At 49.6% G+C, this 24,808-nt stretch overlaps 1 long non-coding RNA gene across 1 annotated transcript; it reads left to right on the top strand.

Moving 5' to 3' along the window:
* The first annotated feature begins 11,819 nt into the window (after positions 1-11,819).
* Positions 11,820-21,653, top strand: LOC123602055. The gene is made up of 2 exons (XR_006714343.1): positions 11,820-12,890; positions 21,501-21,653. It is a non-coding gene; the product is annotated as an uncharacterized LOC123602055 (long non-coding RNA).
* Positions 21,654-24,808: the final 3,155 nt, after the last annotated feature.

Raw genomic sequence — 24,808 nt, 5'->3', positions numbered from 1 at the left:
GAGGGAGGGGCCCCTCTGGCTTCTTCAGACCCGGAAGCAGAGCGCAGACACGGGGAGCTCTGGGGAGAGCGCCAGGCAGGGATGGGGAGCCCTGGGTCCAGTGCAGCCCCTCTACCCCCGCTGTTCCTCGCTGAAAACTGGGTAAGGACCCGCCTGGCAGGTGACAGCACATATAACAGCCGTCTGGCTGCTCTCCGGGGCCAGCACCACGGCCGCACTCTGCATCGACGGCCGGGCTCTGGTCTGGGTCTGGCGCCCACTGAACCTCTGTCACCTCCTGCCCTGTACCTGTTCATGGGGACAGAACCTGGAAGCAGGCAGAGAGTGCATTCCAGCTTGCATCCGCGGGGCTCCCAGCCCACCCCAGCGGGGTCGCGGGCACCCTGGACTGTCCACCTCACGTTCCCAGGGCCCCGCCCCACCTCGGCCCACCCTAGGCCCATCTGAGAGCTGGTGGCCTGAGGGGCTGCGGGCTCGGGGCCAGACTGTCAGTGGGACCGGGCAATAAATTTCTAGAGAGGTTTGGAGAAACTTACCTGGGGCATGCTGGGTCTGGGGGAGGGGCTTGAGCAGAGGCGTGGCTGCCTGAGGGGCGGGGCTGCCTGAGATAAGGACCCTGTCCCCATGGCTGGACCCTGACGACCTCTTCCCGTCAGCCTCCTGTGCCCAGCATCGACCGACTTCACCGTAACCCCAGCTGCGGACATGAAGGGCTCATCTTGGGGCTTTCCAGGGTCAGGACCTCAGCTTCGGTCTAGGACCTTCCACCAAAACCCTGTTCCTCATTCCCAGAGTTCCAGATCAACAGACGTTCCATCAGTCATTGGACAAACATTTGTGACTGTGGACGTTGAGGACACAGTTTTGAACAACACGGCCTCGGTCCCCGCCCTGAGCTCTTACCTCCTGGGGGGAGATGGAAAATAAGCAAGAAACCAGGAAAGGGCACAGGAAGGGACCTGTCCCGGAGGGGAAGGAAGAACTCTGTGGGGAGAGTGTGGCCACACCTAGAGCTCCCTCCCAGTCAGGGCAGGGAGCCCAGCTTCCGCTTGGATGCCACCTCCTGGGTTTTCCTTTGGAGAAAGCATTAAATGTCTAGTGATACCATCAGTCTGACACAATTGGGTTTTCACCCATTATGTCCTTTCTAGTCTCTTTCAGCTCTGTGCTCACCTCGGAGTCAGATGCTGGGGCTTCCAGAAAGAAAGAAATGTGGTTCCTATTCCAGGGTGACAGCTTGGTCTCGGGTGGGGGACACACAGGGTCATGCAGCCTCCCCCAGGCTCCAGGCTGCGTGGGAGTTGGTCCCGTCGGGGAGCTCAAGACCTCTTGGAAGAAACGGCACCTAGGCTTAGGCCTCAAACACGGTCAGGAGTTTGTCAGAAGAGAGAGATGGAAAGGCATTTCAGGCCATGAATATTTCCCATGTTTCTATAATCCTTTAAAAGCCATTTACAATGGTTACATAAGGTTTTGGATGTGTCATGATTTGCTTTACGTTTCCTTCCTGGTAGGAGAAGAGGTTTCGGGGCGGAGTCTTAGACCCTTTCCTGCCCTGGTTTGGCATCCACTCCCCCTGATGCACAGGGCAGGGGAGGAGGGGCAGAGAAGTGTCAGATGCCTCTTACCGGCCCCCCTGAGAGCCTCAGAGATCAGGATCTCGGCACAAGAAGGGACTTCACAGATCACCTGTTCCCATTCTCTTGTTTTTTGGGTGAGGAAGCTCTGACCTTATCCATGGTTTTAGGGCCTGGTGTAATTATCCTTTTATGGGAAGAATAAGCAGAATTCAATAAAACACATCAAAGAAGAGTTAAAACATTTTGGGGGGAGGTACCGAAACTGCATTAAATTTATGTACAATTTCCGGGAAAACCAACACCTTTAAGATATTGAGTCTTTTATCCCCAAACATGTTGCATTATAGATACATTTTTGTTAGATTTACTCCTAGGTCACTCGTGTGTGTGCACATCATTTGTTTTTGTCACTATTACAAAGGGCATCTTTTCCAAACTTGTGCTTTCTAACTGCCTGTCGCTGCTTTATAGAAATGAAGTTGAGTTTTGTTTATGGGTTTTGGAGCTACTTGCCTTGGTTAGCTCTCTTGTTAAAGATTTCCCACAGGTTACCTTTTGGATTTTCTGTGTCGACATAGGCAAGTAGTAAGATTTTTTCCTACCTTTCCTCTTCCTTATTGTATTTCCTTTTCATGTCTTATTTCATAGGTTAGGACCACAAATTTGAAGAATTTGTGAAGAATTTGTGTTATGTAGAAGAATCTGATACTTGATCTTAAACAGAATTCATTTAGCATCTCTCCATCAACTATAATGATTAGTATGGGTATTTTGATAGATGCTCTTTATCAGATGAATGACTCTCCCTTCTGGGTTTTTTTTTTGTTGTTGTTGTTGTTTTTGCTAAGATTTTTAAAACCATGATTAGATATTGCATTTTATTGAAGGCTTACTTTTTGATTTAATAAAACAATCATGTGGTTTTCCTCTTTTAATCTGTCATTGCGGTATATTACATTAATAGACTTTCTAAACCAATCCCGTATTCCTGGGATAAACCCAATTTGGACAGGACTTATTATCAACTCTTTAGGACTCTAAATTTCAAGTATTGCATGTACCGTGTCTTAGTTAACTCAGGCTGTTCTAACAGAATGCCATCAATGAGGTGGCTTGGACAACAGAAAAATACTTCTCACAGTTCTAGAGGCTAGAAGTCTAGTATCAAAGTGCTGGCTGATATACTTCCTGGTGAGAGCTCTCGTCCTGGTTTGCTGGTGGCCAGCTTCTCACCGTGTTCTCACACAATGGAGAAAGAGAGCTCTGGTCTCTTCCTTTTCTTATAAGGATGCTAATCCCATCATGGGGGACCCACCTTCAAGATCTCCTCTAAACCTAAACACCACGCCACCCCCCCACCCCAAAGGCCCATCTCCGAACACCATCACATCGGGGGTTAGGGCTTCAACCCGTGAATTTGGAAGGGACAGAAACATTCAGTCCATGATATGCTGCATCTGATCATTTGTAATATGAAATATATGTATTTTTAATCACTTGGTTCTAGGTGTTTAAAAAGCTGTACTATGATGTTTTCCCTTGACCTTTGCTTTATTATTTAAAATTTTTTTTAAGATTTTATTTTTGAGTAATCTCTACATGAGGCTTGAACTCATAACCCCAAGATCCTCATACAATAGAGTTGTATGCTCTATTGACTGAGCCAGCCAGGCGTCCCTTTGACTTTTAGATGCACGTTTTCTAGTGCAAACACTTGGGTTTTCTCTAGGTGTCTCTCTGCTACTGACTTCTAATTTAAGTGTGTTGAGATCAGAGAATGTGATCTGTAGACCCCAGCTCAGGTGAGGTTAGCTTCATGTCTAGTGTGAAGTTAATTTTTGTAAACGTATTGTAAATGTAAATGTATTGTAATGTATTGTAAATGTATTCTATGTGCTTATAAAGAATGTGCACTTTTCAGGGCACCTGTGTGGCTCAGTCGGTTGAGGATCCAACTTCAGCTCAGGTCATGGTCTCGTGGTTCATGAGTTCGAGCCCCACATGGGACTTGCTTCTGTCAGTGTGGAGCCCACTTCAGATCCTCTGTCCCTCTCCTTCTGCCTCTCCTCCACTTGCATATGCTTTCTCTCTGTCTCTCAAAAATAAGTAAATAAAACATTAAAAAAAGAATATGCATTTTTCTACTGTTAAGTACAATAGTTTATAAATATTCGTTAGGTAAAGCTTTTAATTTGTTCTCGATATTCAACTGATTTTTGCCTTCTTGATTTACTAGTTACTGGGAGACAAATATTAAAATCTCTCCCTTTGTTAAGTTTGCCAATTTATTATTTTTTAAAGTTTATTTTATTTTGAGAGAGACTGAGAGAGCATGCACAGGGAAGGGGCAGAGAGAAAGGGAGACAGAGAATCCTAAGCAGGCTCCATGCTGCCAGCACACAGCCCAGTGCAGGGCTTGAACTCATGAAACCATGATATCATGACTGAGACAAAACCAAGAGTCAGACGTTTAGCCAAGTGAGCCACCTGGGCACCTCTACCAATTTCTTTTTAAAATCCTGTTAATTTTTGTTTTATATTTTGAAGCTCATCACTGGGTGTGCAAAATTTTAGAATCATTATATATTCTTATAAATTGATCCTTTTCTTCATATAGTGATCTTTGTGATCTTTGTAGTGCCTTTTGGTTTATAGTCTATTATATTTGATATTAATATCACTACACCATCCTTTTTTTGGTCTACATAGCCTGGTATATATTTTTCTATTCTTTGTTTTATAGTATCCTTACATTCTTACATTTGGAAGGATCTCTATAAAATAGCATATATGCAATAGATATATTATATTTGTGTATATATACACAATTTAAAATTAGTCCACATCTTTATTTTCCTCCCAAATAAGGCAAGGACCTCAATTCACTTTTTTTTTCCATCCTGTCTTCCAACCTATGTAATAGTTTCATGCGGTAGTTTGGTTTCATTCTGTTCCATACCCCCCAAATTATGGGAGTTATATGTAGTCAAAATGTATTTAAATTCACGCACATACTTCTTAGTATATATGCTCAGTGTTTCTTATTGGATCTCAAATCTCACTTCTGGAATAATTTTTCTTCTGTGTAAAGTCTGTCCTTTAGAATTGCCCTTGGTTAAGGGTATCTCAATTTTAAACTCAGTTTTTTTATTGTCTGAAAATGTCTTTTCTTAGTTCATGTCTCTGAAAAATGGTTTCTCCGAGTATAGAATTCTAGGTTGGACAATCATATTCTTTTAATGCAGTGGAGATTTGTATTCATTTCCCATTGGTGCTGCAACAGATTATCTTAGTGGTCTAAAACAACACACCCTTACCCTCTTGTAGAGGTCAGATGTCTGAAACGTGGCTCGCTGGGCTAAACCCTAGGGTTACTGGGGCTTTGTTCCTGCTGGAGGCTCCAGGAGAGAGCCCGCTCTTGCCCTTCTAGCCTCTAGGGGCTGGTGTTCCTTGGCTTTTGGTGGCATCACCCAAACTCTGCCTTCTTCTGCTCCATAGTCGTACCTCCCTCTGCCTCGCTCTCATAAGGACACTTTTGGATACACTGGGCCCGCTGAGATGACCCAAGACGATCTCCCCAACTCAAGATCTTTCCCTTTGCCCCGTCTAAGAGGTCCCTTTCACCATGAAAGTTCAGGTGTACATGCGTTCTGGGCATTCAGAAGTTGACATCTTCAGGGGCCATTACTCAGTCTCCTATGTTATTTCAGTCACTCCTGGCTTTCACTGTTGTCGTTGAGAAGACCTCAGTTGACGCAACTGGTGTTCTTTTGTAAATGATCTTTTCCTTTTTGGATACTTCTAAAACTTGCAGTGTGGACCTTTCACTTGGATGCACCCGTTGTGAGCTTATCTTAACATTTTTTTGTTGTGTGTTTTAGAAGCCATGATCTTTTCGAATATTCTGTCTCTCCATTCCGTCTATTATCCTTCTTTTATCTCCAATTGAGCTGTTTGTTACTTTCTCACATCGTGTAAACTGATGCAAGCTTTTTTCCTTTTTATAGCTGAGGCGCATTTCATCGTATGCACGTACTATACTCTGTGCATCCATTCACCTACTAAAGGGCATTTTAGTTGTTTCCAATTTGGGCACTTATGAGTAGAGCTGCCCTAAACATTTGCATGTAACTTTTGTGTGAACACACATTTTCATTTCTTTAGGGTGAATATCTAAGATTGGGATTGCTGGGTCATATGGTCAGTGTGTGTTTGACTTTTTAAGAAACGGACACACTGTTTTTCAGAGTGGCTGTATCAGTTTGCGTTCCCACCAACAATACACAAAAGTTTCTGTCACTCTCCAGCCTTGCCAGCACTTAGTATTGTAAGTATTTTTAATTTTAGTTCTTCTAACAGTTGAGGAGTGGTACTTCATCATGGTTTTGGCTCGTATTTCCTTAATGGCTAATGAGGGAAGGTTTATAAGCTTATCACTATCTGTACACCCCCTTTGGTGAAGTGACTGTTCGAGTCTCCCCCACACATTTCAATTCAGTGGTTTGGTAAAGTATAAAATTTTCTTACTATTGACTTTTGAAAACTCTTTATATATTCTGGATATAAGCCCTTTGTGGGATATTCTGGATATAAGCCCTTTGTGGGATATATGGTTTGCAAATATCTTTTTCTCAGTCCGTATTTTCTGTCTCTATTCCTTGAATGATGTCATTCTCAGAGCAAATCCTTTTACTTGTAGCAAAGTTTGATTTACAGGTGTTCTGTTTCATGCCTTTAGTGTTGTGTTCGGACCTCTTTGCCTAGCTCCAAGCCACAGAGATGTTCTCGCCTATCTTTTGGTAAAATGTTATAGTTTTATGTATTATATTTGTATCTGTAATCTACTCTGAGATAATTTTTGTAGAAGATGTGAAGTTTTGCATGAAGTTTACTTATTAATTTATTTTGCACATGGATGTTCCAGCACCATTGGTTGAAAAGATCATTCTTCATTGGGTGGTTTTGCACCTTTGTTAAAGATCACTCTGTCAAATTTTATGTGGGTGTGTTTCTGGGGTTTCTATTCTGTTCCATTGGTCTATATCACCAATCCTTAGCCAATGTCACAGCATCTTGATTATTGCAGCCTTATGGTATATCTTAAAACTGAATAGTATAGTCCCTTCAACTTTAATGTTTTCGAATTCTTTTTAGCTATTTTCATTCATTTGCTTTTCCATATCAGTGCTAGAACCAGTTTGCATATATCTAATTTTTTTTAATTTTTTACATTTATTTATTTTTTGAGAGACATAGAGAGATGGAGCACAAGCTGGGGAGGGGCAGAGAGAGAAGGAGACACAGAATCTGAAGCAGGCTCCAGGCTCTGAGCTGTCAGCACACAGCCCAATGCAGAGCTCGAACTCACAGACTGTGAGATCATGACCTGAGCCAAAGTCGGAGGCTTAGCCGACTGAACCACCCAGAAGCCCCAGTTTGCATATATCTACAAAAAAATCACACTAAGATGTTGTTTGGAATTGCACTAAATCTATGGATGAACTTGGAAGAATTGGCACCTGTACTGGGTTGAGTTCCAATTTACGAATATGGTATTTCTCTCTATTTAGGTCTTCCTTGAGTTCCTTCATTTTCACTTAGCTATTTTCAGCATATAGATATTGTACATGTTTTGTTAGATTTAAACCTAACTATCTTACTTTTTTAAGAACTTATTATAAATAATTTTGTTTAAAAATTTTTATTTTCCAGTTATGCATTGCTGACATATAAATATACAATCAATATTTGTGTAGTAACCTTGTATCTTATGACCTTGCTAAACCCACTTAGTAGTCCTAGGCAGTTTTTTTGGTTCTTATTGCTGTAGATTTCTTGGGATTTTCCATGTAGATGATCATATTAACTGGGAATATGGATAGTTTTATTTCTTTCTTTCCAATCTATATTCCTCTCTCATTTCTTTTTCTTGTCTTATCATATTGGCTGAGATTTCTACTACGATGTGGAATAGGAGTAGTGAGAATGGACCTCCTCACCTTTTCTTAAACTTTGGGGAAAAGTCATTTACCATAAAGTATGATGCAAAAGAGGTTGATATTTCATGGGTTAAACTATTTTTTTAATTGAGGCATTCATAGGGAGGCCTGGGTGCCTGAGTTAGTTGCACGTCCGACTTTGGCTCAGGTCATGATCTCATGGTTCATAGGTTTGAGCCCCGCGTTGGGCTCTTTGCTGACATATTTAGCACATGGATGTTCCAGTACCATTCGATTCTGTGTCTCCCTCTCTCTCTCTGCCCCTCCCCTGCTCATGCTCTGTCTGTCTCTCTCAAAAAATAAATAATAAAACATTAAAATATTTTTGTAAGTGAGACATTCATAAAACATAAAACCAACCATTTTAAGGTGAACAACTCAATGGTCTTTCATGCATGCATATGCGATGTTGTGTAACCACTACCTCTGTCTAGTTCCAAAACATTTTCATCACACTAAAAGGAAAACCATAGCCACTGAGTACTTGGTCCCCATCTGGTTAACTTTTAGGAGTGGGAAATGAGATAGGAGGCCACTCTGAGATGCGGTTCCTGCCCAGGCACCTGGGTGTTTCTGCACAACATTCTCTTTTCCTGGGCATCTGGCCTCTCTTCACACTCCCTTTCCTCCCCCACCACCACCCTAGACTTGTACATCTCTCACAAAGGATCAGGTTTGAAGTCTTCCCTCAGACTCCCCTCTCTAAAACAGAGCTTCTCAGCTCTTAGGGATCTTGTTCTCAAGATTCTGGTTCAGTGGGTCTGGGTAGGGCATTTTTAACAAGCTCCCAGGTGATGCTGAGGTAGGACCCAGGCCAAGAGCCAACCGTCCTAGACAGTGTAAGGTGCTCTCTCTAGGGGATGGTGACACTTGTCACTTCTCTTTCATTCTTTTGGTGGAAGCAAGTCATATGGCCACACCTAACGTCAAGTGGAATGGGGAAGATCAACCCACCACGTGCTGGTAGAGAGCAGGCCGGAAGTTACCGGAGAGCAGCTTTCCTGGCAAGTGCTCCACATCTGAGTGATGTATTGGAGCTCACCTGCAAATACCTGCATTTCCGGGCTGGACTGTATTACCTATGTTTACAGAATCATTGTGAGAACTGAACAAGACAATGGACATAAAGCTCCCTCAAACCCACATGTCCCAAGCATTGTGAGGAAAAGTGCATGTGCTCCCGGCCTGGGCAGGGACTGCTTCCCGCCCCTTGCCCTCTGTGCCAGCCCCTTAGCCCCCTTCTGGCACGTGTGTCCTTCAAGCTGGGTGCACCGGCTCCCCTCTGCCCAGAGCAGTGGTCACATGGCTCCCCTATGCAGTTGTTACCTCCTCAAAGAGGACTTTTGGAGCCATTCCCTGGACCATGGCAACCCCAGTGCACTGGACCTCCTTAGCTTATTTCTTTTCAGAGTGCTTATCTCGACTGGACATTCTATTAGATGTTTGCCTGTTTATTTTAGTCTATCGCCCACCCCAGAATTGTGAACTCCGTGCAGATAGAGGCTTGAGCGTCCTTGGTCTTAGAACAATCTTGTGCTGGGTTGAATAGTGTCCCCACCACATGCATGCACCTCCCAGAACCTCAGAAGGTGACCCCATTTGGATATGGGTTGATGCAGATGTAATAAGCGAAGATGAGGTCAAAATGGAGTAAGATGGGCCCTAAATCCACATGACTTATGTCCTTACAAGGAAAGGGACACTTGGTCACAGAGACACAGGGAGAAAGCCATGTGATTACGGACACAGAAACTGGAAAGATGTTGCCACATGTCAAGGAACATTGAGGATTGCTGGTGATCACTGGAAGCTGAGAGAAGCAAAGAAGCATCCTCCCCTAGAGCCTTCAGAGAGAGCAAAGCCTGTCAACACGTTGATTTTGGACTTCTGGTTTCCAGGCCTATGCGAGAATACACTTCTGTTGTGTTTGTGGCACTTTGTTACAGCAGCTAGAGAAACTAATACACTTCTCAATAAGTATTTGTTGGATGGATAGATGGAAAGATGGATGTGTGGATGGGTGAGTGGCTGGCTGTCTGGATGAGTGTGTTGGTAGATAGACGGGTGGATGGATGGATGGGTGGATGGTTGGGTGGGTGGGTGGATGGGTGGGTGAATGAGTGGATGGGTGGATGGGTGGGTGGATGGATGGATTGATGGATGGATGGGTGAATGGTTAGATGGTGGATGGATGGATGGATGGATGGTGGATGGATGGATGGGTGGTTGGGTGGTTGGGTGGGTGGATGAATGGATGGATGGGTGGATGGGTGGATGGGTGGGTGGGTGGGTGGATGAGTGGATGGGTGGATGGGTGGGTGGATGGGTGGATTGGTCGGTGGATGAATGGGTGGATGGGTGAGTGGGTTGGTGGAGAAATGGGTGAATGGATAGATGGTGGATGGATGGATGAATGGATGGGTGGGTGGTTGGGTGGGTGGGTGGGTGGATGGTGGATGGATGGATGAATGGATGGGTGGTTGGGTGGGTGGATGAATGGATGGATGGGTGGGTGGGTGGATGGTTGGGTGGGTAGATGGGTGGGTGGATGGGTGAGTGGGTTGGTGGAGAAATGGGTGGATGAATGGATGGATGACTGGATGGATGGATGGATTGATGGATGGATGGGTGAATGGATAGATGGTGGATGGATGGATGGATGGATGGATGGATGGATGGGTGGTTGGGTGGGTAGATGAATGGATGGATTGGTGGATGGGTGGATGGTTGGGTGGGTGGGTGGATGGGTGGATGAGTGTGTTGGTAGATAGACGGGTGGATGAATGGATGGATGGATGGTGGATGGATGGATGGGTGGTTGGGTGGGTGGATGAATGGATGGATGGGTGGATGGGTGGATGGTTGGGTGGGTAGATGGGTGGGTGAATGGGTGAGTGGGTTGGTGGATAGGTGGGTGGATGACTGGATGGATGGATAGATGGATGAATGGATAGATGGTGGATGGGTGGATGGCTGGGTGGATGGCTGGGTAGATAGACAGGTGGGTGGGAGGATGGGTGGGTAGTCAGGTGGATGGATGAACAAGTAAACACACACCCTTTCTCACAGTGGTCTGTAATGATCGGTGGGGTTGTTTCCCCCTTCTGTGAGTTGCTCAAGGACATGGGCTGCGCCTTTTTTGCCCGTGGCCATAACATACCTGCTGGGTGGATGCCTATGGGAACTTGGGTGAGCAGTGCCAGTGACCAGGAGGCTCATAGGGACCTACCTTACACAACGTGGCAGGAGTTGCACCTTGAGCCCCAGGGCGCGGTGGGAAAGGTGCATGGGAAGCTGTTTGGACCACCCCTGGCCGTCTGCAGGCAGCAGGAAGAGACGAGCCTCCAGGGAGGAGCAAAGTGGCAGACACAGCATCCGGCTCACGGCCAACAGAGTGGTGTTGCCTTTGCCCCAGAAATGGGCCAAGGCGGCTCCTTCTCTCCCAGCTGCAGATACTGGCAGGGAATTTCCTGGAAACCATTGTGATATTTCGGTCTGTGCCCTCGAGGTCTTCTGGAACCCTCCGACAGTGAGGAGCAGGCTCAGTGACACAATGATAGCACTGTCGCTGGTGAAGCCTCGGTTTTGTGTGTGTACGTGGGGGGTGCTTTTTTGTTGGCCTGTTAATCAAAATCAAAAGTTTTCTAGTCTTGAAAGCAACTGAATCATCTGAAGTATTTCTTTAAAGGCCCCTCTGGAGCTAGCACCCGAGTAGATACTGCTGAGGTTTTAGAACTAGAGGACCAAGGAACCCATCCCAACGGATGCCAGAAGTTGGGGTCTTTGGAAACCCCCCCTCCCTCCAAGCTCAGCTTGATTCCTAGATGTTTAAGGGAGGAGAACACTCAAAGCCAACCGGCCTGTGGGTTTCAGGCACGTGGCCTCCAGCTGTTCAGCCCCGACCACTGCCCCTTCTGAAAGGCTGGGCCACACCCAGGGCTGGGATTAGTCAAGCATCCTTCCAAATGTTTTGGGTACAGCAAAACCCCACATCTATTTGCCAAGTTATTTTTCATTTAATTATTAAGCCTGAGCGTCTTCCAAGGGGAATTTAATCCTTGTGTTTGTGATTCATCTCTCCTTAATTCATCGGCGCGCTTCATAAAGCCCTCGCGGGTGTCCGGGACGCCTTCGGAATCTCTTAAGAGGCTCTCTACACCCCCGCTCTCCGCTCGCCCCCTTGTAGACAGGAAGCTGAACTTTGCCAACATTGAATGAACTTGAACACCAGGAGGACGGAGCCGAGCCTGGGATTCAGAACCCCGGAATTTCGAGAGGGTTCTCAGGCTGCGGTGAGCAGCGTGAACTGTAGAGAGACAACGGCGAGGAAGCATCCGGAACGTTAGCAGATCGCGTGCCCTCTGGATTCAGCAGCTGATGGGCCCGAGTGGCGCTCGTGTTGGTGCCTTGGCAGGTGGTGCCAGACGTAAGGGGAGGTGCGTGTGGAGGGTCCTGAGACGTGAGAAGAGCCACCCTTTTCTGCTCAGAGGCACTGAGAAAGTCCCCAGGGTCTGCCCCGGCCTCACTCTCCACATGGGACCGGGGAGCGGGGGATGGGTCCTGGAGCCTCCTGCTTCTCCCTCCAGGTGATGCATGAACCCACTCAGCCGCCAGACCCCAGTGTAGGTCCCACCTCCTCCAGGAAGCCCTCTCCTGGCAGCCATGGCGTGTTTCCAATGTGGCGTGGAGGCCAGCCGGCCAGGCGGCAGGACACCCAGGTTCCCTGCCCCCTTACCCCAAGTCCCTCAACCCCGCAAGGGGACATGCTTTGCCTCTCTAGGCCTCAGTTTCCTCACCCGTAAAACTGTTCGCAGGTGGCTGAGGTCCCGTCCGATGCGATTATTCCATGAATCTTAGAGTGGAATGTTCTGGTCCAAGTTGAGGTCCTGGCAAAACTGCCTTTCCTATCGCTGATGGTGTGGCTTTGTGACTCATTTGTCAAGAACCCGAGGTCCCGAGAAATGTTTCCAGGAGGCGGGGCGGTCCTCGAAACAGACCCCCCAGCCGGTCAGTCCCCAGGCTGGAGGACAGCGGATGGGAAAAACACGACACAGGTTTTCCCCGTGATTTCGGTCGGGGGCAGGGGTGGGGCGTTGCTGGCTGTTCAGAGTCTCCTCCCACCAGTTGCAGGGGTGCTGTGGTCACTGCCAGCACTTGTCCCCAGTGCGGGGCTTGGCACCATGGGGATGGCAGCAGAGGAGAGCCGACTCCCGCGGTCCGCCAGCTTCGCGGGCTGCAGAAGGCTGTCCCGTGGGCACCGGGGCACCGGCGATCGGGGCTCAGAGAAACCGGCACGGCAGACTGTGTGTGGGTACGGCGGTGCGGGGTCAGGGAGGGAGTGGAGGGAGGGGGGCGGCCGGGGGCAGGCGGGCAAGTGGGGAGGACAGAGGTTGGGGCCCCGGGATGTTCTCCAAAGTCGGCGAAGGGCTGCATCACAGGGGCGGTGTTTTTCCTGCTTGGAGGCCAGATGGGTTTGCCTGGCTGGGTTATCTTGGGGGGACGGTCCGTGGGAAGGGGGAAGGCCTGCCCCGCACCTAGCGGCCACGTCCAGAGGTGGCCTCTGTCCCCAGAGATTCCCGCCGCGCTGCCCGGGTCCCCGCCTTCCTGCCAGGCAGCCGCCGGCTCAGCTCTGGCTCGACTCTGCCCGCCCGGGGCAGGGTGACTGTCCTCTCCACTCTCTCAGGGCCTTTGTCCCTTTCAGGCCCAGCTGCTGTGTCCCTAAAGGGCATCAGATCCTTGGAAAGGGATGGGAAGCTGACTGCCAGCACTGTTGTGTTTTTATTTTCCCCCATCAGTTTTTTAAATTGTTGCTAGAGGCTGAGCAGCGGGTTTCTGCTGGTTTTCAATTCCTTCTATGAGATTCCGGTCAGGTGGTTCTTGGGCAGAGCCTTCTTCCCCTCTGAGACGGGGAAGTCACGTCTGTGGGGGGCAGGGTCTCCAGTCTTGGGGGCCTGGCACACTCAGGGGTGCATTCCCTGCAGACGCTCGGGGACGCGATGGGGGCACAGAGCCTGGGTGCTCAGTGGCAGCGTCCTGCCTTGGGGCCCTCCTGTGTCAGCCCCCCATGTCCTCCCAGGGAGGCAGGGCCCCGGGTTCTGTAGCTTTTCTGCGCGTCTGGACCCTCCCACACGACTCAGCACTGGCCCGGCAGGAATCAGGAACCGCTGCAGGCACTTCTATTTATTTGTTCAATCATCCGTTTGCACCGACTTCGCAGACCTGGGAGTTTCATTTTTTTGAAGGGCTGATGTGTTCACGTGGTTACAAGACCTAAAAGTAGGCGCGAAGCCAAGCCATGGCCTCCACCTGCTGCCTGTCCCCACCCACCCTGCTTGTCTCTCCCTCCCCCAGGCCCTGTGCACACACCAGCAAAGGCCTTCTCTGTCCCTCTTCTTTTTACGCCGGGTGGCGGGGGCCACCTCGCTTTGTTTATGCCACACTGCCTCCGGGGGGGGCCTTGGGGGTCTCCAAGACAGGCATGGCCTGCAGGCTGGTTCTGGTGGTGGACTGGGTGTGGGGAGGCGACGTTACTGGGCAGCAGGTGCTCTGGCCGGATGAAGTCAGGCTCCCAGTCCTCCCCTCAAGGCTGGTCTGAGCCCTCCCCTCCCCAGCCCTGGACACGGCCACTCTGGGGCTCCAGCCCCCTTGCTGTGCTCTCAGCGGGCTGCCTGGGATCATGGTCAACTGTCCCTGCTGCCATTCCAGGATGCTTGGTGAAGCAAAGGTCCATGGCAGGCATGGGGGGTGGGTGGTGCTTGGTCACCAGCCTGGCCCACGGGCAGGAATTTTGATGTGTGAGAATTTCCCGATTGATCCTGTGCCTTAACAATCTCCCCATCTGTCACCAAGTTCTATTGCAAGATTGTTCTTATCCTGACGACAAGGGACGGGCATGTTCTGTGAGGTCTTCCCAGATGCCCTCCAGCCATCCTGTTGGCTGCGACCCGCATGGGCAAGGGGTAGCCCCCTCCACAGTCTGGGCCAGCTGGTCCCCTTCCGCGTTTGGTACTCATAACCAGGACAGCCACTCCCAGGGGACTCTGAGACCCCGCGAGGAGCCCCTGTACAGTGACGGAGCCACACTGGGTGCCTTGGAGATCCCTCCTGGACCAGCTGTGCTGAGTGCCCCGGAGGAGCTGTCTGAGAGACCCACTGCTCAGGCCTGGCCCACCGCCTGTATTGACCAGTCACATCCAGAGTTCTAGCGTGTGGACTTGGCTTCTGTTTACCTTTAAGGGAATAGAGCATTAGGACCATCCTTTACAGGAGACTAGTGGGCAGGAATCAGATTTCAGCCTTTGACTCAGACATGGAATATCTTGCACTTCCCCAGACTGCACCTTGAAGTCAACCCAAGGTCTATAAACCCCATCAGACCTTGAAGACTTTCCCCTCCATAGAAAAAGTCTAAGATTCTTTCTAAAACTTGGATACCTTTAAGAACCAAGACATTCACTCATCCATCTGTCCGTCTGTCCATCCATCCATCCGTCCATCTGTCCGTCCATCCATCCGTCCATCCATCCATCCATCCATCCATCCATCCGTCCATCAATCCATCCATCTGTCTGTCTGTCTGTCCATCCATCTGTCTGTCTGTCCATCCATCTGTCTGTCCATCCATCCATCTATCCATCCATCTGTCCATCCATCCATCCATCTGTCCATCCCCAACCATCCATCAATCCGTCCATCTATCTATCTATAAATCCATCCATCTATCCATCAATCCGTCCATCCATCCATCCATCCGTCCATCCATCCATCCAGTGGCTCCTGGGAGCAGACAGTGGACTGGGAGTGCTAAGAGAAAGGCAGCCATGACTGCGACATGTCACTTATCCTGGGGAGGACACAGGAAGCAGCACATCTGCAGGTGATGTGCTTACAGAGCTGACACCCCACTCTGCTGGCATTAGGACCCTCCAGACCAAGGACAGAGGAAATTGCTTTTTGATGGCCTCAGAGAGGAAGGCAGGGGGTTTGGGGACACAGAAAGTCTTCTCCAGAGGAGCAGGGCAGGAGGGACAGAGATCTGCATGCCGGGAAACCAGGTGGGATGGAGCAAAGCGCTCCCTGCGGTGGGGCTCGCCAAAGCTCCTTCCAGAACAATCTGTCATCACTCACCAAACACCGGCTGGGTGTCAGGCTAGGGGTCTCAAGCTGTAGATGTCAGGGGAGCCTTAGCACCCCTAGATTGTCCATCAGTTCAAACCATCCCAATCTGAATAGACATGTTGATGTGGACAGCATCGCACAGAGTTTTCAGAAAGCACCTTCAGACGATCTTGATTTCCTTTTGTTGATTTGGAACATTCCAACAGAAAAAAGTGTGCCTTTCTGGTTACTGAGGCCCCGGGACCATAGGGGTCGCCTGGGGCCCTCGGTCCCCCTCCCAAAGGTGCCTCCCTGGCTCTGGGGACTCAGAGTGTAGCATTGAGAGGATGGAATGAGTTGGGGACTGCCTTTGGGTCCCAGGCTGGCGACCTGATGTGATTCTGTCGCATACCCCACCGCCCCCCAAGCTGCCAGCTACATTCTGGAAGCGTGGCCCGAGAGCATCATGCCCATTGGGTAGTTTTTCTGTATTTACATATATGTCTATACATATATGTATACATTTACATATAAGTATTTACGATTATATAGTTGTGCGCGTGTCTTATCTTTATACAAGTAGAACAATTGTCCCTGGCACTGGTTATTGTTACTTATCACAATGCTTCCCCATATTTGACTGTAACAAATGGTGGCCTGTGACGTTTCATGGTTCACGTTGAATGAATGAATACAGCATGAGCTGAGGCCTGCTGACTCCGTGCTCCAGGAAAAGCCCCAGCGGAGGGAGGACACGTGGCAGATGTGGAGTCAGGAAGAAGTCACCCATTCATGCGCTGACCCTCTGAGCACTAGCTGTATACCAGGCACTGCATGGGGCCCTAGGCTCGGCAGCCTCCCTCCTGCCAGTGCTGGGCCTCAGTGAGGGCCAGTGGGAGCGGACAGAGGCATCCCAGAGGGGAGCCCAGACCGGGAGGGGTGCCCGCCACGACCCAAGCTGTGGAGGTGTTCCAGCAGAGTAAGGTGGCAGCGTGCCATTCGAGGGAAAGTGGGGGTCAGTGTGGCTGGGGCGTGGGGTCCAGGGAGAGGTCAGCGAGGGAGGCTGGGACCGGATCCTACCAGGGCGAGCGAGAGCGGTAGATTTCGTTATAAGTGCACCTGACCTTTGAAGGTTTGTTGGTCCCCTCGGGCTGCCAGGGCACAACACCACTGACCAGCTGGCGTAGATGGAATGGCAGACATTTATGCTTGCAGGCTGGAGGTCCAAGATCAAGGTCCGGGCCAACCTGGTTTTCTCGCTGTGTCTCCACTTGGCAGGGAAAGAGAGAGAGCCCACACTCTCTGGTGTTTCCTGTTCTGATAAGGGCACTAATCCCATAGTAGGGCCTGACCCTGATGTCTCATTGTACCTAACTACCCCCCAAAGACCCATTTCCAGATACCCTCCTGAGGGGAGGGGGTTAGGGCTTCAACATATGGATCACGGGGGACACAGACATTCAGTCTATAACAGAAGAGTCGGAAGCAGGGCTGGACCCGATCTGATTTAGCTCCTACCATGATCCCACTGGCTGTGCACAGGCTGTGTAGCTCTCTCGCCGGCCAGTGGCTGTGGAGGGCGTTCTGGAGGAAGGGCTGAAGATACCCAGGTTGGAATGGAAGTGCTACGTGGGGAAGGGGCAGTGCCCAGGCGGTGGGATGAGCCTAGATCTGGACGAGGGGGGCGTCGCTGGGCGGGGCCAGGAGGCAGGGGGCTTGGGGTGACTGGAAGCCTAGGGACGAGGCAGGACAAGACACTGCGGAGTAGCCAGGACCAGGTCCAGGAGCCCCGGATGCCAGAAGGATGTCAGCCTTGTCTTATGGGTGGGGGGGGGGGGGGGGACTGTGGGACGTCATGATCAGGTTCATCACACTCAGGGAAGGTCACTCTGAGATTTTCACTCCTTTTTATCAGCAGAGTCATTTTTTCACGTGTAATTTTTTACTTTTCGGGTGCTTTATTTAATTTTTATGCAGAGCTTCGGAGACGATGGTCCCGTATGACTCTGGACCGCCCTTCTTCTATCCGCATTTCAAAGGAACAAAGACTATTTCCTGTTCTAGAGTTTCAGGCAGGTGGCATTTCATTATTTTTTGTTGTAGTAAAATACGCATACAATTTATCATCATAACTGCGTTTGGGTGCACAGTTCTGTGGCATTAGGTACCTTGACACGGTTGTTCAACATCAGCCTCATTCCTCTCCAGAACCTTCCATTTTCCTGAACTGAAACTCTGTCCCTGAGAACCACTAACTCCCCGTGTCTGGCTTATTTCACGTAGCTGAGGGTCCCCCACATTCACCCCAGTGGTTGCAAATGGCAGGCTCTCCTATTTGGTGGCTGAATAATATTTCATTGCATTTTTATACCACAATTTCTTTATCCATTCACCCGCCACGGGCACTTAGGCTGTTTCTGCGTGTTGGCTATTGTGAACGGTGCTGCGGCAACTGTGGGGTGCAGGTGTCTCAGTGGGATGGTGGTTTCATCTCCTTCAGATGCATACACAGAAGACGGGTTGTTGGGTCATTGAGTGGTTCTGCTTTTAATTTTTTGAGGATCAAACCTCCATACTGTTTTCCATCATGGCTGCGCCAATCTACACTCCCACATGGGTTTCTTTTTTTCCTCATCCTCATCCTCACCAATACCTGTTATCTTTTATTTATTCATCTATCTATCATCCATCTATCTATCCAACCATTTATCTATCATCTATTATCTATCTATCATCTGTGTATCTATCTATCTTCTATCTATCTATCATCTATCCAATCATCCATCCATCCATCTATCCATCCATCCATTTATCTATCTATCTATCTATCTATTATCTGTCTCTCATCTGTTATCTATCATCTATCTATGTATCTATGTATCTGTCTATTTATCATCTATCAATCATCCATCCATCCATCCATCCAACCATCTATGTATCTATGTATCTATGTATCTATCATCTATTGTCTATCTATTTATCATCTATCTATCTATCTATCATCCATCCATTCATCCAACCATCTATCTATCTATATATATATATAATCTATTATCTATCTATTTATCATCTATGTATCTGTCTATCTATCATCCATCCATCCAATTATCCATCCATCCATCTATCCATCCATACATTTATCTAGCTAGCTAGCTATTATCTATCTATCATCTGTGTATCTATCTATCTATCTATCTATCTATCTTCTATCTATCATCTATTCAATTATCCATCCATCCATCTATCCATCCATCCATTTATCTATCTATCATCTATTATCTATCTATCATCTATGTATCTATGTATCTGTCTATCTATCTATCATCCATCCATCCATCCAACCATCTATGTATCTATGTATCTATCTATCATCTATTATCTATCTATTTATCATCTATCTATCTATCTATCTATCATCCATCCATTCATCCAACCATCTATCTATGTATCTATGTATCTACCTATTTATCATCTATCTATCTAGCCATCTATCTATCTATCTATCTATCTATCATCCAACCATCCATCCATCCATCCATTCATCCAACCATCTATCTATGTATCTATGTATCTATCTATCTATGTATCTATCTATCTATCATCTATTATCTATCTATATATCATCTATCTATCATCCATCCATTCATCCAACCATCTATCTATCATCTATTATCTATTTATCATCTATGTATCTGTCTATCTATCTATCATCCATCCATCCAACTACCCATCCATCCATCTATCCATCCACACATTTATCTAGCTAGCTAGCTATTATCTATCTACCTATCTATCTATCTATAATAACCATTCTAATAGTGTGAAGCGGTGGTTTTGATTTGCATTTGCCTGGTGATGAGTGATGTTGAGCATCTTTTCTTACGTCTGTTGGCCGTCTGGATCCAATCTTCTTTGGAAAAGCATCTATCCAGGTCCTTTGTCCAAACTGCATGATTGCACTTATACAGGAATAGAACAGCTAGATGCAGAAGGTAGAATGGTGGTTGCCAGCGGCTGGGGATGGTGGGGGACAGTGGGGAAAGGGGAGATGTTGACAAGGGAATGCAAGTTGTAGCATGTAGGACGAGTAGGTCTGAAGATCTGATGTTCAGCATGGTGGCCATAGTCAATGCTGGACTAAACATGGGAAATGTGCTCAGAGAGTAGATTTCAGGTGTAGTCACCGCACATGCAAGGTAGTCACGTGGGGAGACAACATGGCCATTAGCTTTGCTGATCATCTCTCTGTATGTTTACCACATCATTGTGTGGATCATCCTAAAAGTATATGATTTGGGGGGCACTTGGGTGGCTCAGTTGGTTAAGCATACGACTTTGGCTCAGGTCATGATCTCGCAGATCATGAGTTGGAACCCCGCATCAGGCTCTGTGATGACAGCTCAGAGGCTGGAGCCTGCTTCTGATTCTCTCTCTCTCTCTCTCTCTCTCTCTCTCTGTCCATCCTCTGCTCGTGCTCTGTCTCTCTCTCAAAAATAAACATTAAAAACGAAGTGTATGATTTTTATTTTAAAAGCCCATGTCCCCTTCCCTCCAGCCCCTGGTGCCTACCCTTTCTACTTTCTGTCTCTGTGAGTTTGACGACTCTGGAACATCGGGTAAGTGGAGTCATAGACCGTGTGTCTTTGCGTCTGGCCCATTTCACTGAGCATAAAGTCCTCAGGAGCCATTTTCCAAAGAAGCTCTACGACATCTCCCGATATAATAGTTGTGAAGGGAAAGGGGGCCTGAAGCCCTTCGCACTCACCCCCACCGCAGTCTCTGGGGCATCTTCCCAGAACCCCAGGATTAAGGACTGAGCTGGGGTACCCAGTGGCACCCGGGAGAGGCAGGGCGGGCAGGGCAAGGTGGAGAACAGAGCTGGTAGCTGCCTGGCACTCCCACAGTAACCCAAGCAGCTCTGATTGGCCTTCGCAATACCAGGCTGGTGGCTGACAACGGAGTAGCCTGTCCCTTGGGTCAGGTCACCGACAACTTGAGTTTGGAAGGGAGCCAGGAAATGGGTTCCCCGGGAATGTGATGCAGTCTCTGGAAGGGAGCTCTGTCTATGCTCCGAGGGACCTGGAAGTGCACGAAGGTCTTCTGGGTCACAGTCAGGTGGGGGGTTACAGGTGCAGGGACTCAACAACCCAAGTGCCCGGGTGTGACCCAGAGACAGAGGACGGAGGTGGGTGCAGCCCCAGAGCCTCGGCAGACCCACCCACCCAGCTCTGCCACCTTTGGTCTCTGATGCCTGGACAGACAGAGCCCCTGGGCGAGCAGCCACCACCACGCCTCGACCTTGGGTGGACACACATGGGGACTGCAGCGAGCTGATGCCAGCCCTCCCTGCTGTCCTAGCTCCTGGTCCCATCTTGGAGCCGCAGGATTCCAACCAACCAGAGGGGTCTGTGGTCCCCCCGGAAGCCAACTCCAGCTGCAGCCACTGCCAACAGTGTGGGTCATAAGGGATCAGGTATTAGTCGCTTTTTTTAGGTTTAGAGCAAAACAGAGCAGAAAGTTCGAAGAGTTCCCATATATCACCTGCTGCCCCCAACACAGTGTCCCTATTATCAACATTTTGCATCGACAATTAATCAACCAACACTGATCTATTATACCTAAAAAGTCCATCATTTACCTTAGGGCTCACTCCTGGTGTTGTATATTCTATGGGTTTGGACAGATGCATGACGTCACGTGTCCCCCATGACAGTGTTTTACTGCCCCCCAAATCCTCCGGGCTCTGCCTGTTCATCCCTCCCTGTGCCCCAACCCCTGGCAACCACTGATCGTTCACCCGTCTCTGTGGTTTTGCCTTTTCCAGAATGTCCTATATGTTTGCGAACATAATTCGTCCCGGAAACATGCTTGTGATCCAAAGCACTCGTGTATCAAAGCGAATTTCCCCGTAAGAAAGAACAGAAGCTCAGATGATTCGTTCCACAACCCGAAAATCTTCATATGCAAAGGATTACAATACTGTAATATAATACAAAATAATAAAGAAAAACACACAATCCCCAACCTTCATGGCTGGTGTGAGGGAGACCAGAGAGAGGAGGGTTATTGTGTAGGACGACTTTCACTATCACTAATGGAATCACTGCTATCTTTTGGCTCAGTGGAATTTTCTTCTGCGTGGGGGCCATTGCGTAGACTTGCACGGATGTTGACTACAGCATTAACAAACGCTTGTCATACTGTCTTTAATGTAACTGGCAATAAGGCAGCAGAGGAAAGGGTCTCTGTCAGCAGGCAGCCTGACCTAGAAGGAAGCAAAACATTCCCAAGCTCACTCTTGTCTGGAAAAGCAAATGACTGTCCATTGGTGCTTCGACGTGACAAAAAATACATAAGTGCCTGTCGTGGGCGCCTTCCAATGTCCTGAAAAATCTTGATTTCGGCCAAACACCGGGCCCTGAGACTGAGCATCCAAACATGGGAGAGGATCACCCACAATCCCACAGAGAGAGAGAGAGAGAGAGAGAGAGAGAGAGAAGAACCATTGGCTCAGCTGCGATCATGTGACGTTTGGTGTCACGTACGACTCGTATTGCAAGACAGAGCTCGTCTATCGAGTTAAAATGTACTAGGAATGTTTTGCTGGTCTCGCGGAACTCTCGCAGAGCAAGTTACGTGCAATCCAAGGTTCTACTGCACTTGGGGTCACACGCTGTGTGGCTTTCGGATTGGCTCCCTCACTCAATAATATACACTTAAGGCTCTCCCGTGTCTTTTCGTGGCTGGGGAGCTCATTCTTTTTGGCACTGAACAATATTCCATTGTCTGGACGGACCACAGTTTATTTATCCATCCACCTACTGAAGGACATCTTGGCCACTTCCGAGTTTTGGCAATTATGAATAAAGCTGCTATAAACATCCGTGTACAGGTTTTTGTGTGGACATAAGTTTTCAACTCCTTTGGGTAAATACCAAAGAGTGTGATTGCTGCATCATATGGTAAGCCTATGTTTAGCTTTGTAAGAAAGTGCTTTGTTGTTTTTTTTTTTAAGTCTAAAAAATGAATGATGACATTTTAAAACAGGAAAAAAGGACTTACCCTTTGTCCCGTTGGGATAAGATTAAACTGTGTCCTTCACAGTTTGAACACGAGAGCTCTGTGTGCTCCCCGAGGGCCCCGCACCACCTCCGGGAGCGAGGAGGGCTCTGTGGTGCTTCCGGAGAGACCGCAGCTCCTTCCAGCACGCGCCCTTGCTGTTCCACTGCCCGGATGCTCGGGGCCAGCCCCACCAAGGCCTCTTCCCTGTCACCTAGTCCCTGTCCCCGTGAGAAGCCCAAAGGCATCCCTCGTGTCCCAGATGCTCAGCCCGCATCCAACTTCTCCCCAGCCTTACTCCCAAAGTCGAGCCTGAGATCAGGGTTTGGGGGCAGGTTCGTTATTGGGGAGGTGATCCCAGGAGGGAGAGAAGTCACAGCGTGTGCTTTTGTGAGCAGGTGACCGTGGTAGGCACCTGGGGCTCCCATTCAGCTGTGCAGAACGCCCCTCAGGCCTGTCCCCAAAGGCTGAGCAGGCTGGGGACGGGGGCTTCATCTCCGACCATTTCCCTGGCAGGCCGACAGTTGTCCCAGGGGTGCGGAGATGGGGGGACTCAGGGGGTCCCCGTACACACGCTGAGCCGGGGAACCCCAGGCAGAGGCCCAGAGGGGCAGGTGCAGAGGTGGGCAAGGGGGCGTGGCTTCAGCAGTGCCCACTGGCCCCTCCACCTCTTCTGGGTGTGTCCCTTCCCCCCACCTGCCGGCCTGAGGCTCTCCCTGTGGCTCCCCCCCTACTCCCTGCAGCACTGTCTTCCCTCACCACCCCCACCAGAAGGCCTGGAGGTGAGGGCGGGTGTCCTTCTTGATCCTCATTCCTCTTCCAGAATGTTCTGCCCTGGCTCTGCACTTGGGCCATCGGACTCTGCTTTCCGTGCTCTGGTCATCTACAGACCCCAGGTCACTACTCGCTCCGGGAAGAATTTCACCCTTGGATTCACTGTCACTTCCTGCCCAGTTAGCTCGCATCCCCTGGCCTCGTAGATATTCACCTCCGCTCCCCCTGCACACCTGGCCTACCTCGGCCTCCATCCCCGCAGCAATTTCAAGCACCACTACTCATCTCTTCTAGCATCCCAACACCCAAATCCCCACCCTCCCGCCCTTCTCTCTCCCCTGGGGGCACTGCCCTCACTCTTCACCCCTGCACTGGCCCCCAGGGGCACTGCCCTCACCCCTCACTCATGCACTGACCCCCAGGAGCACTGCCCTCACCCCTCACTCATGCACTGACCCTTGGGGTCACTGCCTTCACCCCTCACCCCTGTACTGACCCCCGGGGGCACTGCCCTCAGCCCCTCACCCCTGCACTGACCCCCGGGGCACTGCCCTCACCCTTTCACCCCTGCACTGATCCCCAGGGGCACTGACCCCCCCCACCCAGGGTCACTGCCCTCACCCCCTCACTTCTGCACTAACCAGACCTCGTCTCTTCTCCCCAGGCCCCCCCTTCATGCCCTTGTTTTAAACACCAACCATGTGGGGAAGTCCCTTGTGTTTGTTTCCAGCCCCGACCTCCTCCCCTGGTCCCCAGCTCAGAGATCTGATATCCACACGTGGCTGCCACACATCCTCCTGGAGGCCCCGTGCCCAGAGCCACGCCGTTGACCCCCCTGGGATCTGCTCATCTCAGGGCCCCTCGTGCCGAGCCCTGGGGCCTTTCCCCCCAACTCTGGCCCCAGATTTGGGCACCCCGAGCCTCTCCTCCCCATTTCGCATTCTGTCTTCAGTTTACCTGCCAGCTCAGCCCGCCCTCCCCTCCCACTGCCCAAGCGGCTGCCCCTCTGCTCAGCGTCCTGCGTCCTGCGGGTGACATCCTGCCTCCGCCCTGCCCCCTGCAGCCCCTTCTCCACCCGGGGCAGAGTGGGGCTTGAGAAGCCGAGCAAGTCTGGAACCCTTCCTCTGTCTCCCAGAGTCAGAGCTGGAGTCCCAAACGCACTTGCCAGGCTTACCCGCTCCGGCCCCCTCTGTGACCTCAGCTCCTGCTCTCCCGGGCCAGCGCCCTGGCCTCCTCTCTCTTCTCTGGTCCGGCCACAGTTGTGCCACAGGGGCTCCTTCTCCTCCGTTCGGGATGCGG

The sequence above is a fragment of the Leopardus geoffroyi genome, chromosome D1 (genome assembly GCF_018350155.1).
Source record: "Leopardus geoffroyi isolate Oge1 chromosome D1, O.geoffroyi_Oge1_pat1.0, whole genome shotgun sequence".
Classification (NCBI taxonomy): domain Eukaryota; kingdom Metazoa; phylum Chordata; class Mammalia; order Carnivora; family Felidae; genus Leopardus; species Leopardus geoffroyi.
Note: the sequence above shows the minus strand (reverse complement) of the source record. Positions and strands in the feature narration are given on the sequence as shown.